The sequence below is a fragment of the Orbicella faveolata genome, unplaced genomic scaffold (genome assembly GCF_042242905.1).
Source record: "Orbicella faveolata isolate gen_17 unplaced genomic scaffold, um_ofav_v1 contig_48, whole genome shotgun sequence".
NCBI lineage: Eukaryota > Metazoa > Cnidaria > Anthozoa > Scleractinia > Merulinidae > Orbicella > Orbicella faveolata.
The window spans coordinates 16709874-16723952 of NW_028301578.1; the positions used below are offsets into that span (position 1 = coordinate 16709874).

General features: G+C 40.4%; 1 long non-coding RNA gene across 1 annotated transcript; it reads right to left on the minus strand.

Moving 5' to 3' along the window:
• Positions 1–2849: 2849 nt before the first annotated feature.
• LOC149096708 (uncharacterized) lies at positions 2850–8608 on the minus strand. The gene is made up of 2 exons (XR_016204585.1): positions 7537–8608; positions 2850–4690 (listed from the first exon to the last, which is right to left on the minus strand). It is a non-coding gene; the product is annotated as an uncharacterized LOC149096708 (long non-coding RNA).
• Between the last annotated feature and the right edge of the window lie 5471 nt (positions 8609–14079).

Below are 14079 nucleotides of genomic sequence, written 5' to 3' on the forward strand. Positions count from 1 at the left end.
TATTCTTAAAGTGAACTGGGGCTATATTTCGGCCAAGAAGCTAGAAAGTGAAAGTTCAAAAAGTTTTGCTGTGTTCATTTCACTGCAAACCAAGGCCATCAGGAGTTAGTTTAGACTCCTCGGGACTGGAAAATATCGCCCAAGTTCGGGGAAATCGAGCCGAATTTTGTCAAAATCACGATGCGCGTAAGGCGGTCTCGCCTACTCTTTCAGTCTTAAACTGAAGTGGGGCTATATTTCGGCTCAGAAGCCCGAAGGGGAGCGTTGGAAAAGTTTTGCTCTCTCCATTTCAATGCAAACCAAGGCAATCGGGAGTTCCTTTAGAGTCCCCTGTACTGGAAAATATTTCCCATTTCCCGGGAAATCGAGCCAAAGTTGGTCAAAATCACGATAAGCGTAAGGCGGTCTCGGCTATTCTTTCATTCTTAAAGTGAACTCGGGCCATATTTCGGCCCAGAAACTCGAAAATGAAAGTTCAAAAAGTTTTGCTCTGTCCATTTCAGCGCGAACCAAGCCACATCAGGAGATAGTTTACAGTCTCCGGGACATCAAAATATCCCCCAAGTTCCCGGAAATCGAGCCGAAGTTTCTCAAAATCACGATGCGCGTAAAGCAGTCTCCGCTACTCTTTTAGTCTTAAAGTGACGTGGCTGTATATTTCGGCCCAGAAGCTCGAAAGTGAGCGTTCAAAAAGTTTTCCTCTCTGAATTTCACTGAAAACCAAGGCCATCATGAGTTAGTTTAGAGTCCCCGGGACTGGAAAATATCTTTTAAGTTCTGGCAACTCAAGCCGAAGTTGGTCAAAATCACGATGCGCCTAAGGCGGCCTCGGCTACTCTTTCAGTCTTAAAGTGAAGTGGGGCTCTATTTCGGCCCAGAAGCTCCAAAGTGAGCGCTACGAAAAATTTGCTGTGTCTTGTTCACTGCAAACCAAGGCCATCGGGAGTTAGTTTAGAGTCCCCGGGACTGCAATATATTTGCCAAGTTCCGGAAAATCGAGAAGACGTTGGTCAAAATCACGATGCGCGCAAGACGGTCTTGGCTAGTCTTTCAGTCTTAAAGTGAAGTGGGGCTATATTTCGGCCCAGAAGCGCAAAAGTGAGGGTTCAAAAAGTTTTGCTGTATCCATTTCAATGCAAACGAAGGCCATCAGGGGTTACTTAAGAGTCTTCGGGACTGGAAAATATCCCCCAAGTTCAGGGAAAGTTACCCGAAGTTGGTCAAATTCACCGTGCGCGTTACGCGGTCTCGCTTACTGTTTCAGTCTTAAAGTGAAGTGAGGGTTTATTCCTGCCCAGGAGCTTGAAAGTGAGCGTTCAAAAAGTTTCCCTGTGTCCATTTCACTGCAAACCAAAGCCATCAGGAGCTAGTTTAGAGTCCCCGGGACTGGAAAATATCCGCCAACTTCCGGGAAATCGAGCAGAAGTTGGTCAAAATCAGGATTTGCGTAACGTAGTCTCGGCTACTCTTTCAGTCTTAAAGTAAAGTGGGGCTATATTTCTGCCCAGAAGCTCCAAAGTTGTGCTCTGTCCGTTTCACTGAAAACGAAGGCCATAAGGAGTTACTTTAGAGTCCCTTTGACTGGAATATATCCCCCAAGTTTCGGGAAATAAAGGTGAAATTGGTCAAAATCACGATTCCCTCAAGACGGTCTCGCCTACTCTTTCAGTCTTAAAGTAAAATGGGGCTCTATTTCGGCCCAGAAGCTCGAGAGTGAGGCTTCAAAAACTTTCGCTGTCTCCATTTCACTGGAAACCAAGACAAGCAGGAGTTAGCTGAGAGTCCCCGGGACTGGAAAATATCCCCCAAGTTCCGTGAAATCTACCCGAAGTTTGTCGAAATCACGATGCGCCACTGGAAAAGTTGAAAATTTACGGAGTATGTAAATAACATGTAATTAACATGTAAATAACCAAAAAAAGACTGTAAAGAATAATTTACATGATTTTTCCCCTTTTACATGTTTTGGAGGTTTCATGTAAATAACATGTGAATATTTTCAGTGAAACATGTAAATGATGAAGAAAACACTGTAAATGTTTAAAAGCAAAGGGCTAAGATCATGTAAATAACATGTAAACGGTTCCTGCAAATACTCTAAATAGCCTGTAAATTTCTTGTGATTCAACCTGGAAACCCGTAAATAACATGTAAATTTAATACAGGGAGGGTGCTATAATACTGTAAAAAACATGTAAATCGAAAAAGGGAGCCTGTAAATAACGTGTAAATCGAAAAAGGGAGTCTGTAAATAACATGGAAATCAAAAAAGGAGCCCATAAAGAACATGTAAATCAAAAAAGGGAGCCTGTAAATAACATGTAAATGGAAAAAGGGAGCCTGTAAATAACATGTAAATCGAAGATGGGAGCCTGTAAATAACATGTAAATCGAAAAAGGGAGCCTGTAAATAACATGTAAATGGGAAAAGGGAGCCTGTAAATAACATGGAAATCGAAAAAGGGAGCCTGTAAATACCATGGAAATCGAAAAAGGGAGCCTGTAAATAGCATGTAAATGGAAAAAGGGAGCCTGTAAATAACTTGGAAATCGAAAAAGGGAACCTGTAAATAACATGTAAATTGAAAAGGGGAGCCTGTAAATAACCTGTAAATTGAAAAAGGGAGCCTGTAAATAACCTGTAAATTGAAAAAAGGGAGCCTGTAAATAACATGGAAATCGAAAAAGGGAGGCAGAAACCCTACGATAAATGACTTGCAAATAATAACTTGAAGAGAAATGCATGGAATGTACTGTTTTATTGTAATCAAATCTGTTCACCTTAATTATAATAGTAGAAAACATGCAAATTTATACAGAATCAGAAATTTATTGCAATCAGAACAAACTCAGTAAAATTCAAATAGTTTTTATATGCCATGAATAAGGTTTACAATGTATACATTGCAACAAATAAAACATGTTTTCTTTTCTATCTATCCATAACAAGACGACTTAAATGTAATTTTGTGCATGGCCAAAATATTTTAAAATACCATGACTGAGGTCCTCTAACCGAATTCAAGCACTTTTCGAGAAGACTACTAAAATTCAAGACCTTTTCAAGATTGTGCGAAACCATGTCATATTGAGCCCTATTTAATTCATAAATAAAAAAATGATTAAGAACTATACTGTTGTCAGCTACAACTAGTGAAAATTTTGCAATTTAGGTGTATTACTAAATTAAAATTGTTTGCGAATGGATACCTGTCTTAAATATATATTAAATCCACAAAGTCAACTGCAACATAATGATAATACCTTTGTCATAAAATGAATGAATAAACTGTTTTTTCTTACTAAGTAATTAATGTAGGATTAAATTGGCCTTAATAATGAGAAATGGGGGAGGCATCATGGCCTCGTAGTTACATGTAGTGCGCTCAACTCGTGATCGAGCGATCCGGGTTCAAGCCCTAGTTGGGTACATTGTGTTGTGTTGTTGGGCAACACACTTTACTCTCAGTACCTCTCCACCCAGGTGTATAAGTGGGTAGCAGCGAATTTAATGGTGGAGTAACCCTACAATGGACTGGCATCTCATCTAGGGGGAGCAGAAATAGTCCTAGTCGCTTCCTGCTACAGAAAGCAGGATAAGCTCCAGCCTGTTGGGCCACGTGGCTCGTATGCAGACTTTACCTTTACCTTATTATGAAAATTACTGCAATGTAAGTGTGAGGTATTGATCAACTTTTTTCATAGAGTGAATTGTTCCTTTGAAATAACAGAAAATAGGGAGAAAAAACATTTACCACAAGATAGAGGTTGACATTTTAAATTCATCATAAAAACATTCATGCCAAAGGAATACTACATTGCATAACATAAAACAAGGCTTCTGACATGTTTTAGGCTATGTTTACAAAGTCACAGTTTCCTTCTTTTTCCAAAACTGTACGGAATCCAAACAGTACAAACATTTTGGACCCCTGACAAAACATTCACTGTTAACAATATTCAAAATTTTACTTTTTCTTTTTGTGATAAAAAAAACTGTACTGTAAAAAAAAATTCATAGGGGCCTGTTGAAATTGAAAGGCCTATCTAGTACCATAGTTCCCATAACACATCATAAGTTAATAAATTATTGTTCTGGTACTACATGTATGTAAACATAACCTTTTCTTTTTATGATGAAATCTTATAGCTGCTGTATTGAACAATAAGTATCAACCTAGCAATCTGAGATATTTAAATTTGATGCTAATTCACTAACACAGGTACAGTGTAGGTGATACTTCAAAGCATTAAAAAATAATGTTTAAAGTGGTTGAATTTAAACCAGAAAGCTGCCAGAGCATATCAAAATGTTGAAGGTCACCATGTTAGACTGTAATGCACCAGGGGCCCATTTCTCAAAGGTTCCAAAAAGTTTTCCCACCCAGAAAGCCATACCAAAATCTGAAATCTTATGCTTACAGAGCTGTTTTAATCGCTTATTCTCAATATGAACAGAGGTTTCCTTCACACAAGAAGTTTCAGGCATATACAGCTCTTAGTTTTTAGACACAGATCAATTAAAGATGGCTTTGTGGGCCCGAAAAGTTTCCAGGGCCTTCAAGAAATGGGCCTTGGACCCCTTATAGAGTCATAAGTACTGTAGACTTCTCAGTGGCTGATTTTTTCCTGATCAAGCATCAATGCCAAGGAGTATGCATGTATTGACCACTCTCAATTTTACTTCATCCTACAAGTAACATAAAACATTTCGTTAAATAAGATAAGTTATGTCTGAGTATGAATCAGCAAATTCTGTGTATGATATCAATCAGTGAATTTTACATTGGAGTTATTATTTTGTTTGTTATCATTCCAATTTATACTGTGACCTTTGAAATCGGACTGTAGCCGGTCATGTTGACTGGCCAAAGTAATTTTAGCTCTGTCACGTCTCGTATCTGACCGGTCAGGATATTTATGCAAAAATCAAGTACGTGTAATGTGAGCCAAATTAAACTCACAAATAGAGTTTGTTTGTTCCAGTCACTGCTAGACCATTTAAAAATTGGCTTAATATTTTTCTGAAAGGATTTAACCCGTCACTTGAATGGCATTCCTATTGATCTTGAACGCATGACAAACAGCAAGCGAATGGTCTTTAGCCGTTTGAACAGATACATGTATGCATTGGTGTATGTTTTCATTAGAGGTCATAATAAAAAAGAGATTTAGAACTCTCAGATTTACAGTTGGGGATTTGATTGTTTATTGAAGAATGAACAACGTGACCGTCTCAACATGACATGACTGGTCAACATGACCGGTGAGTGAAGTTTTTGGCCAGTCAAGTCACCATTCTGGCCAGACATTGCCCGTTGACCGGCCATTATTTTGAGCCCTGAATATTCATCAATCAAACAGATCTTACATCTACATCTGTAGCTACTGTGTGACAAAAACTTTGCATCTCTGATTGGAAGGCACTGAATGTCAGAGGATGTAGAAGAACTAAACTCAAAATGTGTGGCAGTAAATATTCAATGTTCACTATCTTCTACATCGTAATATTCATGCACAATAAATCAAACTCCTATCAAACAATGTTTAAATAATAAGTCAAGTTATTTGCAGGCACAATTTGATTGTTTCTTACACGCACTTATGCTCTATTGGTGGACAAAGGTACAGCTGATGCCATAAATGTTTGTTTTTGTTTCTTTGTTATGTATTAGGAAGCAGATAGATTCTACGTTGTCATGCATCTGTTCAGTAATAGATCACAGAAGACATCAAAATGTGGTAAGAACATCAGTAACACACGCCTGAAAAATTCACAGATTCTGTGACACACTCTGGTAATGGGTTATGTGAATATTTTTTGTTTTTACCACATTTTGGTGTTATCTGTGATCTACTCAGGGCAGGAAAAAACCAGGTCTGATTTCCTCAGCCAAGTAAATTTTGCTCTTGGGCAAGTGAAAATAGAAGTTCAGTGGCCCGGTGGGCAAGTGAAATTACCATGTAGCCTCAGTAGTCTTGTGAGTCTGACTTAAAATGCCAGCTTGATAAATGATAATTTCCAGTCATTCCATTTCAAAACTTAAGACCTAAAGATTACTTAATTATTAGGTTGAAAGCAAGAATTAGTTAGGAATCCGAGCGTACTTCATTCGCATTTGTCCTCTGATTTCCTTACTGGCCATCACACTGGCAACCAATATTTAAATGGGGGCAAGTGAAAACTGAAATTGACTGGCCCAGTGGGCAAGTGACTTACAATTTTTTTTTCCTGCCCTGCTACAGATGAATGAACAGATGCATGACACATAAAACCTGCATGTATTTGGTAAGAGCCCAATTTCGTACAAGTAAAATGTAAAGCTGTAACAGGTCTCTAAAATGCTGTCTGGTCATCCCAGGGTAAGGCAATCGATTGAAATTGATCCATAAATTGATATAAATCAATAAATTGAAATTAATGTAAGTGTTATCAGTGCTATCAATCAATGGAAAGAAATTCATACTCACATGCTAGAGAAGTTTCAAGTTATCAATTTGATTTTACCAAATTTATCAGTCATTAGAGAATCAATTGAAAGTTGGCCTCTCTTTGTTAGTTCACATAAACTGTAGAAAAATTGTGTCCCTCAACAAAATGTTTGATTGTAACTTTTTTATGTAGATTTCAAAGGCACTACCAAAGACCCCCAAAACATAGTCCCCGATACATGTATGCCAGCAAAATATTCTGTTTACAAGATACAATGTTATGTTTTTATGCAATTGTATTCATGATTTCATATTTCACGTTATATCTTTTGTTCATTTCTTCCTTATTAAACGTTGCTTAAAAGATAAGCTAGTATCAGCAAAATTGATAATGCTTATTGAAAATTTGATCACAATCGATTACTCATGACGAATTCTTTTATTGATTTCTGATATCATTGACTAATTCCTATTGATTGTTATGAAATAATCGATTGACTATACTGTGTCGTCCAAGACAAGTAGATTTTCCTGCCTGAGCAAGTTACTCTTCCTTTTTTTTTCAAGTCCTGTGTAGTTTTCATGACAGTTTGAGGTACATGTATACCTCTTTATAAAGTATCGTGGTGTTTTTTTTTTGTGAAAGAAAAATTCACAACATTTAGCTTACTATCAGCACCAGTGGGTGCAATGTCCATGTACAGTTGTGTAGCATATTGTAACTTGCACGTAGGTACAACTGTAGATACTTGAGTAACTTCAGAATACTTACACTAGCATAAGAAAAATTTCTCTGCTGAAGATGGCACATTACATTTTAGCTTACTAGCATTCACATCAGAGGGCAACATAACCTTACAAGAGAATGCATCAGCCAATAAGCCAATAACAAATGTCGCATGCTCATACTCGGTTATCGAGAACAGATAATAACAGATAATAAAGCCCTTTATGCACAGCAGGTAAACATCAACAAAGTCGATTCCACAAGCAATGTAACTTCTCTTTGATAATGACACATTCACAACCAAAGGCAAAACGAAATGTATACGTATCTTGACGTTACTTTACTATACTCGTTCAATTTATGCAAAACTTGCTTACCTGTTGTTGTTGCCTGTGATCGCTATCTCCAGCTTCTGGGTAAGGGAAAACTTTGCCTTGAAACCGTGCACGATGACGAAGCGAAGGTAGTGTGGATTTTGGCCCCTAAAACAGAGCTCGAGTTCGATGCAGGTTCCAAGAACTGCCAAACATGGCGGGAGAACCGAGAGGACCTGGTACCTATCATGAAGACCGCTGATTCCTGTTTGTTGGAGATCGGGCACTCACAAGGCTGGTATGCTCTTACAAAGGGACTGGGATAACAGTGACGGCAATGAAAGCACAGAACGGTAGAAATCACACACAAAAAAAACACAAAACACAAAACAAAACAAAAAAACAAAATGTCATTTTGAGCACCGAAAAAAAGTCAGCTATCATTTTCGTAAAGGCGATAAGTCCTAACGTTTTCGGGAAATGGACAAAAAAGCCCTAACAAGTACGAGATACACAAGCTCCTCTAGAATAACCGAACAGATAAATTTTTTTTTGCGCAACCTAAAATTAACCTACAGAGCTTTGAAAGTACACCAGATAGCCTAAAACAGCGTTTCAAAGCATTCGAGAGAAAACGGTCGTTGGGCCGGCTGTGTCCCTTATGGTTTCCTGCCTAACCTAACTCGCGTCAGTTCAAACTCGGTCACCGGGGCTCTTTCCGTCTTGAGCTCACACATCACGTGACGCTTTCATGGTCCTTCATGAATGAATACGTACGTGTCCGAGAATTAGTTTTTCTCTTTTCTAGAGACGTAAGCTTGGGACGCCTGCATGTGCAGTAACAATTCTAGTTTTATTTTGTCGTTGTGGATGCGCGGAAAGTTCACAAGAAGACAGCTTAGTGCGGTGTCGATCAATGCAGCGATTTAGTTTGGTGCATACCTTCTAACCCAACTTCAATTTAAAGCAAACTATAGCACACACTTGGATTTTAGAGAAGTTCAAATGCTTCAACGTAAAAGGCACCTTAATGGAGGCTTCACGGTAGGTTTACGGAACTTTAGGGCGGTGTTACATTTTAACTTTACGCGCCTTTAAAAGGTCTCCTTTATATGTTCTCGGTTACCCGAGACAACTCTTCCTCTCTCCCCCCCCCCCCCCCCCCTTCCGTCCCCCCAAGTTTAACCTGGCCGGGGTAACTTTTCATTTATTTCTTTGCAAAATCCAACCAACCGTTTACAAGAGGATAGCGAACCTGTCGGTAACTTGGAATTTACATCATTTCAACGGTCTCCGTTGGTTGAACCGTTACACCAGAGTTATATTAAATAAGCCCACTTTTCCGTTACATGGTTTTTGCAGGGTTTAGGCAGGCCTTCTCTTAAATTTAGATCTTTTTGTTCTAAGAGTCTCCATTTTACATTAACGTGGTCTTAACAGTTTTTCGAAAAGCCCCCTTTATCTCATTTAGATTGTTTTCACAGCCTTTGTAAGGTCCCCCTTTTTAATTTACATGTTTTTAGCAGGCTATTTACAGCCCCCCACTGCACCCGTGCAACTTCTAGGTTTTCCATTTACATGGTTTTTACATGTTTCTTACAGGCCCCCTTTTTTTCATTGACATGGTTTTTATATGCTTCTTACAGGCCCCCTTTTTTCATTGACATGGTTTTTACATGTTTCTTACAGGCCCCCTTTTTTCATTTACATGGTTTTTAAATGTTTCTTACAGGCCCCCTTTTTTCATTTACATGGTTTTTAAATGTTTCTTACAGGCCCCCTTCTTTCATTAACATGGTTTTTACATGTTTTTTACAGGCCCCTTTTTTTCATTTACATGCTTTTTACATGTTTCTTACAGGCCCCCTTTTTTCATTTACATGGTTTTTACAGGGTTACAAACATAACATTTCCAGACTTTTTACAGCATTTGCTTGAATTATTTACACGTTTCTTACATGGTTTAGCAAAGCAATTTACATGTTTTTACAAAGGCAGATACTGTAAAAGTGCGTAAAATATTTTACAGGTTTTTACATGTTCTTCAAATGATCATTGTCGACAAAAACAATGTAAATCACTATTTACAGAACATTTACATGCTGTACTAAAAGCTGTAAATTTCCTGTAAATTTATTTTACAAAACCCTAACATGTAAATTGTAATTTACAAAGAATGTAAATCAATATTTACCTGCTGTAAATTAAAATTGACATGTCCATGTAAATTTTCAACTTTTCCAGTGCGCGTAAGGCGGTCTCGGCTACTCTTTCAGTGTTAAAGTAATGGGGGGCTATATTTTGGCCCAGAAGCTCGAAATTGAGCGTTCAAAAAGTTTTCCAGGGTCTATTTTACTGCAAACCAAGGCCATCAGGAATTAGTTTAGAGTCCTCAGAACTGGAATATATCCCCTTAGTTCCGGCAAATCGAGCCGAAGATGCTCAAAATCACGATGCACGTAACGCGGTCTCGGCTACTCTTTCAGTCTTCAAGTCAAGTGGGGTTCTATTTCGGTCCAGAAGCTCGAAAGTATTCGTTCGGTCTCGGCGGTCTCGGCTACTTTTTCAGTATTAAAGTAAAGTGGGCTATCTTTCGGCCCAGAAGCTTGAAGGTGAGCGTTCAAAAAGTTTTGTTGTCTCCATTTCACTGCAAACCAAGGCAGTCCAGAGTTAGTTTAGAGTCCCTGGGACTGGAATATATCCCCCAAGTTCCGGAATATCGACCCGAAGTTGGTCAAAATCACGATGCGCGCACGCCGGTCTCGGCTACTCTTTAAGTCGTAAGTGATGTGGGACTATATTTCGGCCTAGAAGCTCGAAAGTGTGCGTTCAAAAACTTGTGCTGTGTGAATTTCACTGCAAACCATGGCCATCAGGAGTTAGTTTAGAGTCCCCGGGACTTTAAAATATTCCCAAAGTTCCAGGAAAGCGAGCAGAAGTTGATCAAAATCACGATGCGCGTAACGCGGTCTCGGCTACTGTTTCAGTCTTAAAGTGAAGTGTGGCTATATTTAGGCCCACAAGCTCGAAAGTGAGCGTTCAAAAAGTTTTGGCTGTGTCCATTTCACTGCAAACCAAGGCCATCAGGAGCTAGTTTAGAGTCTCCAGGACTGGAAAATATTCTCCAAGTTCCAGGAAATGGCGCCGAAGTTGATGAAAATAAGGATGCGCGTAACGGGCTCTCGGCTATTCTTTCAGTCTTAAATTTAAGTAGGGCTATATTTGGGCCCTGAAGCTCGAAGGTGAGCGTTCAGAATGTTTTGCTGTGTTCATTAAACTGCAAACCAAGGTCATCGGAAGTTAGTTTAGCGTCCCCGGGACTTTAAATTATTCGCCAATTTCCGGGAAATCGAGTAAAAGTGGCCAAAAATCACGATGCGCGTAAGGCGGTCTCCGCTACTCTTTCAGTCTTAAAATTAAGGGGGGCTATATTTCGACCTAGAAGCTCGAGATCGGGTGTGCGCTAATTTTACCTGTGTCCATTTCACTGACATGTTAGGCCAGCAGGAGTTAGTTTAGAGTCCTTGGGACTGGAAAATATTTCCCAAACTCTGGCAGATCGAGCCAAAGTTGCTCAAAATCACGATGCGCGTAAGGCGGTCTCGGCTACTCTTTCAGTCTTAAAATGAAGTGGGGCTATATTTCGGCCAAGAAGCTCCACACCGAGAGTGCGCTCCTTTTGCCTGTGTACATATCACTGAAAACTAAGTTCATCAGGAGTTAGCATAGAGTCCTCGGGACTGGAAAATATTGCCCGAATTCCGCCAAATCGAGCCAAAGATGCTCAAAATCACGATGCGCGTAAGGCAGTCTCGGCTACTCGTTTACTCCGAAAATGAAGTGGGGCTATATTTCGGTTCTACAAGCTCGACACCGAGCGTGCTGTCTTTTTACCTGTGTCCATTTCACTAAGAACTAAGTCCATCACGAGATAGTCTAGAATCCTGGAGACTGGAAGCTATCCTCCAAGTTTCGGCAAATTGAGCCATACTTTCTTAAAATTACGATAAGCGTACGGCAGTTTCGTTTACTCTTTCAGTCTTAAAATGATCTGGCGCTACATTTCGGCCTAGAAGCTCGACACCGAGCGTGCGTTCCTGTTACCTGTGACCATTTTCCTGAAAACTAAGGCCATCAAGAGTTAGGGTAGAGTCTTCGGGACTGGAAAATATCCCCCAAGTTTTGGCAGATCGAGCCATAGTGGCTAAAAATTTGGATGCGCTTAAGGCGGTTTCGTGTACACTTTCAGTCTTAAAATAAAGTGGGGCTACCTTTCGGCCTACAACCTGGAAACCTAGCGTGCGCCCCTTTTACCTGTGTCCATTTCACTAAAAACCAAGGCATTCAGGAGATAGTTTAGAGCTTCCGAGACTGAAAAATATCCCCCAAGTCCCAGGAAATCAAGCCGAAGTTCGACAAAATTACCATGCGCGTAAGGCGGTCCGAGCTACTCTTTCAGTCTTAAAGTGAAGTGGGGCTATATTTCGGCCCAGAAGCTCAAAAGTGAGCGTTCAAAAAGTTGTGCTGTGTCCTTTTTACTGCAGACCAAGGACGTCGGGGATCAGTTTAGAGTTCCCGGGACTGGAAAATATCCCCCAAGTTCCGGGAAATTTAACCGAAGTTGGTCAAAATCACGACGCGCGTACGGCAGTCTCGGCTACTCTTTCAGTCTTAAAGTGAGGTGGGGCAATATTTCAGCTCAGAAGCTCGAAACTGAGCGTTCAAAAAGTTTTGCTTTGTCCATTTCACTGCAAAACAGGGCCATCACGACTTAGTTTAGCGTCCAAGGGACTGAAAATATCCCCCAAGTTACGGGAAATCCACCCGAAGAAAGCAAAATCACGATGCGCTTAAGGGGGTCTCGGCTACTCTTTCAGTCTTAAGGTAAAGTGGGCTTAGATTTAACTCCAGAAGCTCGAAAGTAAAAGTTCAAAAATTTTTGTTTCTATTTCACTCACATCTTAGACAATCAGGAGTGAGTTTAGAGACTTTGGGACTGGAAAATATCTCCCAAGTTTCGCCAGGTCGAGCCGAAGATCCTCAAAATCACAATGCGCGTAAGGCGCTCCCGCCTACTCTTTCAGTCTTAAAAAGAAGTAGGGCTATATTTCGGCCAGCAAGCTAGAAAGTGCACGTTCAAAAAGTGTTCCTGTGTCCATTTCACTGCAAAACAAGGCCATCAAGACTTAGGTTAGCGTCCAAGGGACCGGAAAATGTTCCCTAAGTTCCGGGAGATCCACCCGAAGTTTGTCAAAATCACAATGCGCGTAAGCTGGTCTCTGTTACTGTTTAAGTCTTAAAGTAAAGTGGGGCTTTATTTCGGCCAGGAAGCTCGAAGGTGAGCGTTCCAAAAGTTTTGCTGTGTCCATTTCACTGCAAACCAAGGCCATCAGGAGTTAGTTTAGAGTTCCTGGGACTGGAAAATATCCCCCAAGTTCCGGAATATCGACCCAAAGTTTGTCAAGCTCACGATGCGAGCAAGGCGGTCTCGGCTACTCTTTCAGTCTTAAGTGAAGTGGGGCTATATTTCGGCCCAGAATCTCGAAAGTGTGCGTTCAAAAAATTGTTCTGTGTCCATTTCAATGAAAACCAAGCCCATCAGGAGTTAGTTTAGAGTCCCCGGGACTGGAAAATATCCCCCAAGTCCCGGGAATTGGAGCCGAACTTGATCAAATTCATGATTCGCGTAACGTGGTGTCGGCTACTGTTTCAGTCTTAAAGTCAAGTGTGCCTATATTTCGGCCCACAAGCTAGAAAGTGAGCGTTCAAAAAGTTTTGCTGTGTCCATTTCACTTCAAAACAAGGCCATCAGGACTTAGTTCAGCGTCCAAGGGACTGGAAAATATACGCCAAGTTCCGGGAAATCCATTCGAAGTTCGTCAAAATTACGATATACGTAAGGCGGTTTCGGCTACTCTTTCAGTTTTAAAGTAAAGTCGGGCTATATTCCTGTCCAGAAGCTCGAAAGTGAGCGTTCAAAAAGTTTTGCTGTGTGCATTTCACTGCAAACCAAGGCTATCAAAAATTAGTTTAGGGTCCCCGGAACTGGAAAATATTCCCCAAGTTCCGGGAAAGCGAGCCGAAGTTGATCAAAATCACCATGCGCGAAATGCGGTCTCGGCTACTGTTTCAGTCTTAAACTAAAGTGTGGCTATATTTCGGCCCACAAGCTCAAACGTGAGCGTTCAAAAAGTTTTTGCTGTGTCCATTTCAATGCAAAGCAAGGCGATCAGGAGTTAGTTTAGAGTCCCCGGGACTGGAAAATATCCCCCAAGTTCCGGCAAATCGAGCCGAAGTTGGTCAAAATCACGGTGCGCTTAAGGCGGTGTCGGCTACTCCTTCAGTCTTAAAGTGAAGTGGGGCTCTATTTCGGCCCACAAGCTCAAAGCTCAAAAAAAATTACTGTGTCTATTTCACTGCAAACCAAGTCTATCAGGAGTTAGTTTAGAGTCCTTAGGAGTTGAATGTAAGTAGTATAGGACGTTAATAGGGGTGGTAACCAATCAGGAGGCGATGCATATCATTAAAAAAGGCTCTCGACCAATCAGATTGCAGGATTTGCTAATTTGCATAATCAAGATGGCGCCTATTTATAAAATAGGTCGC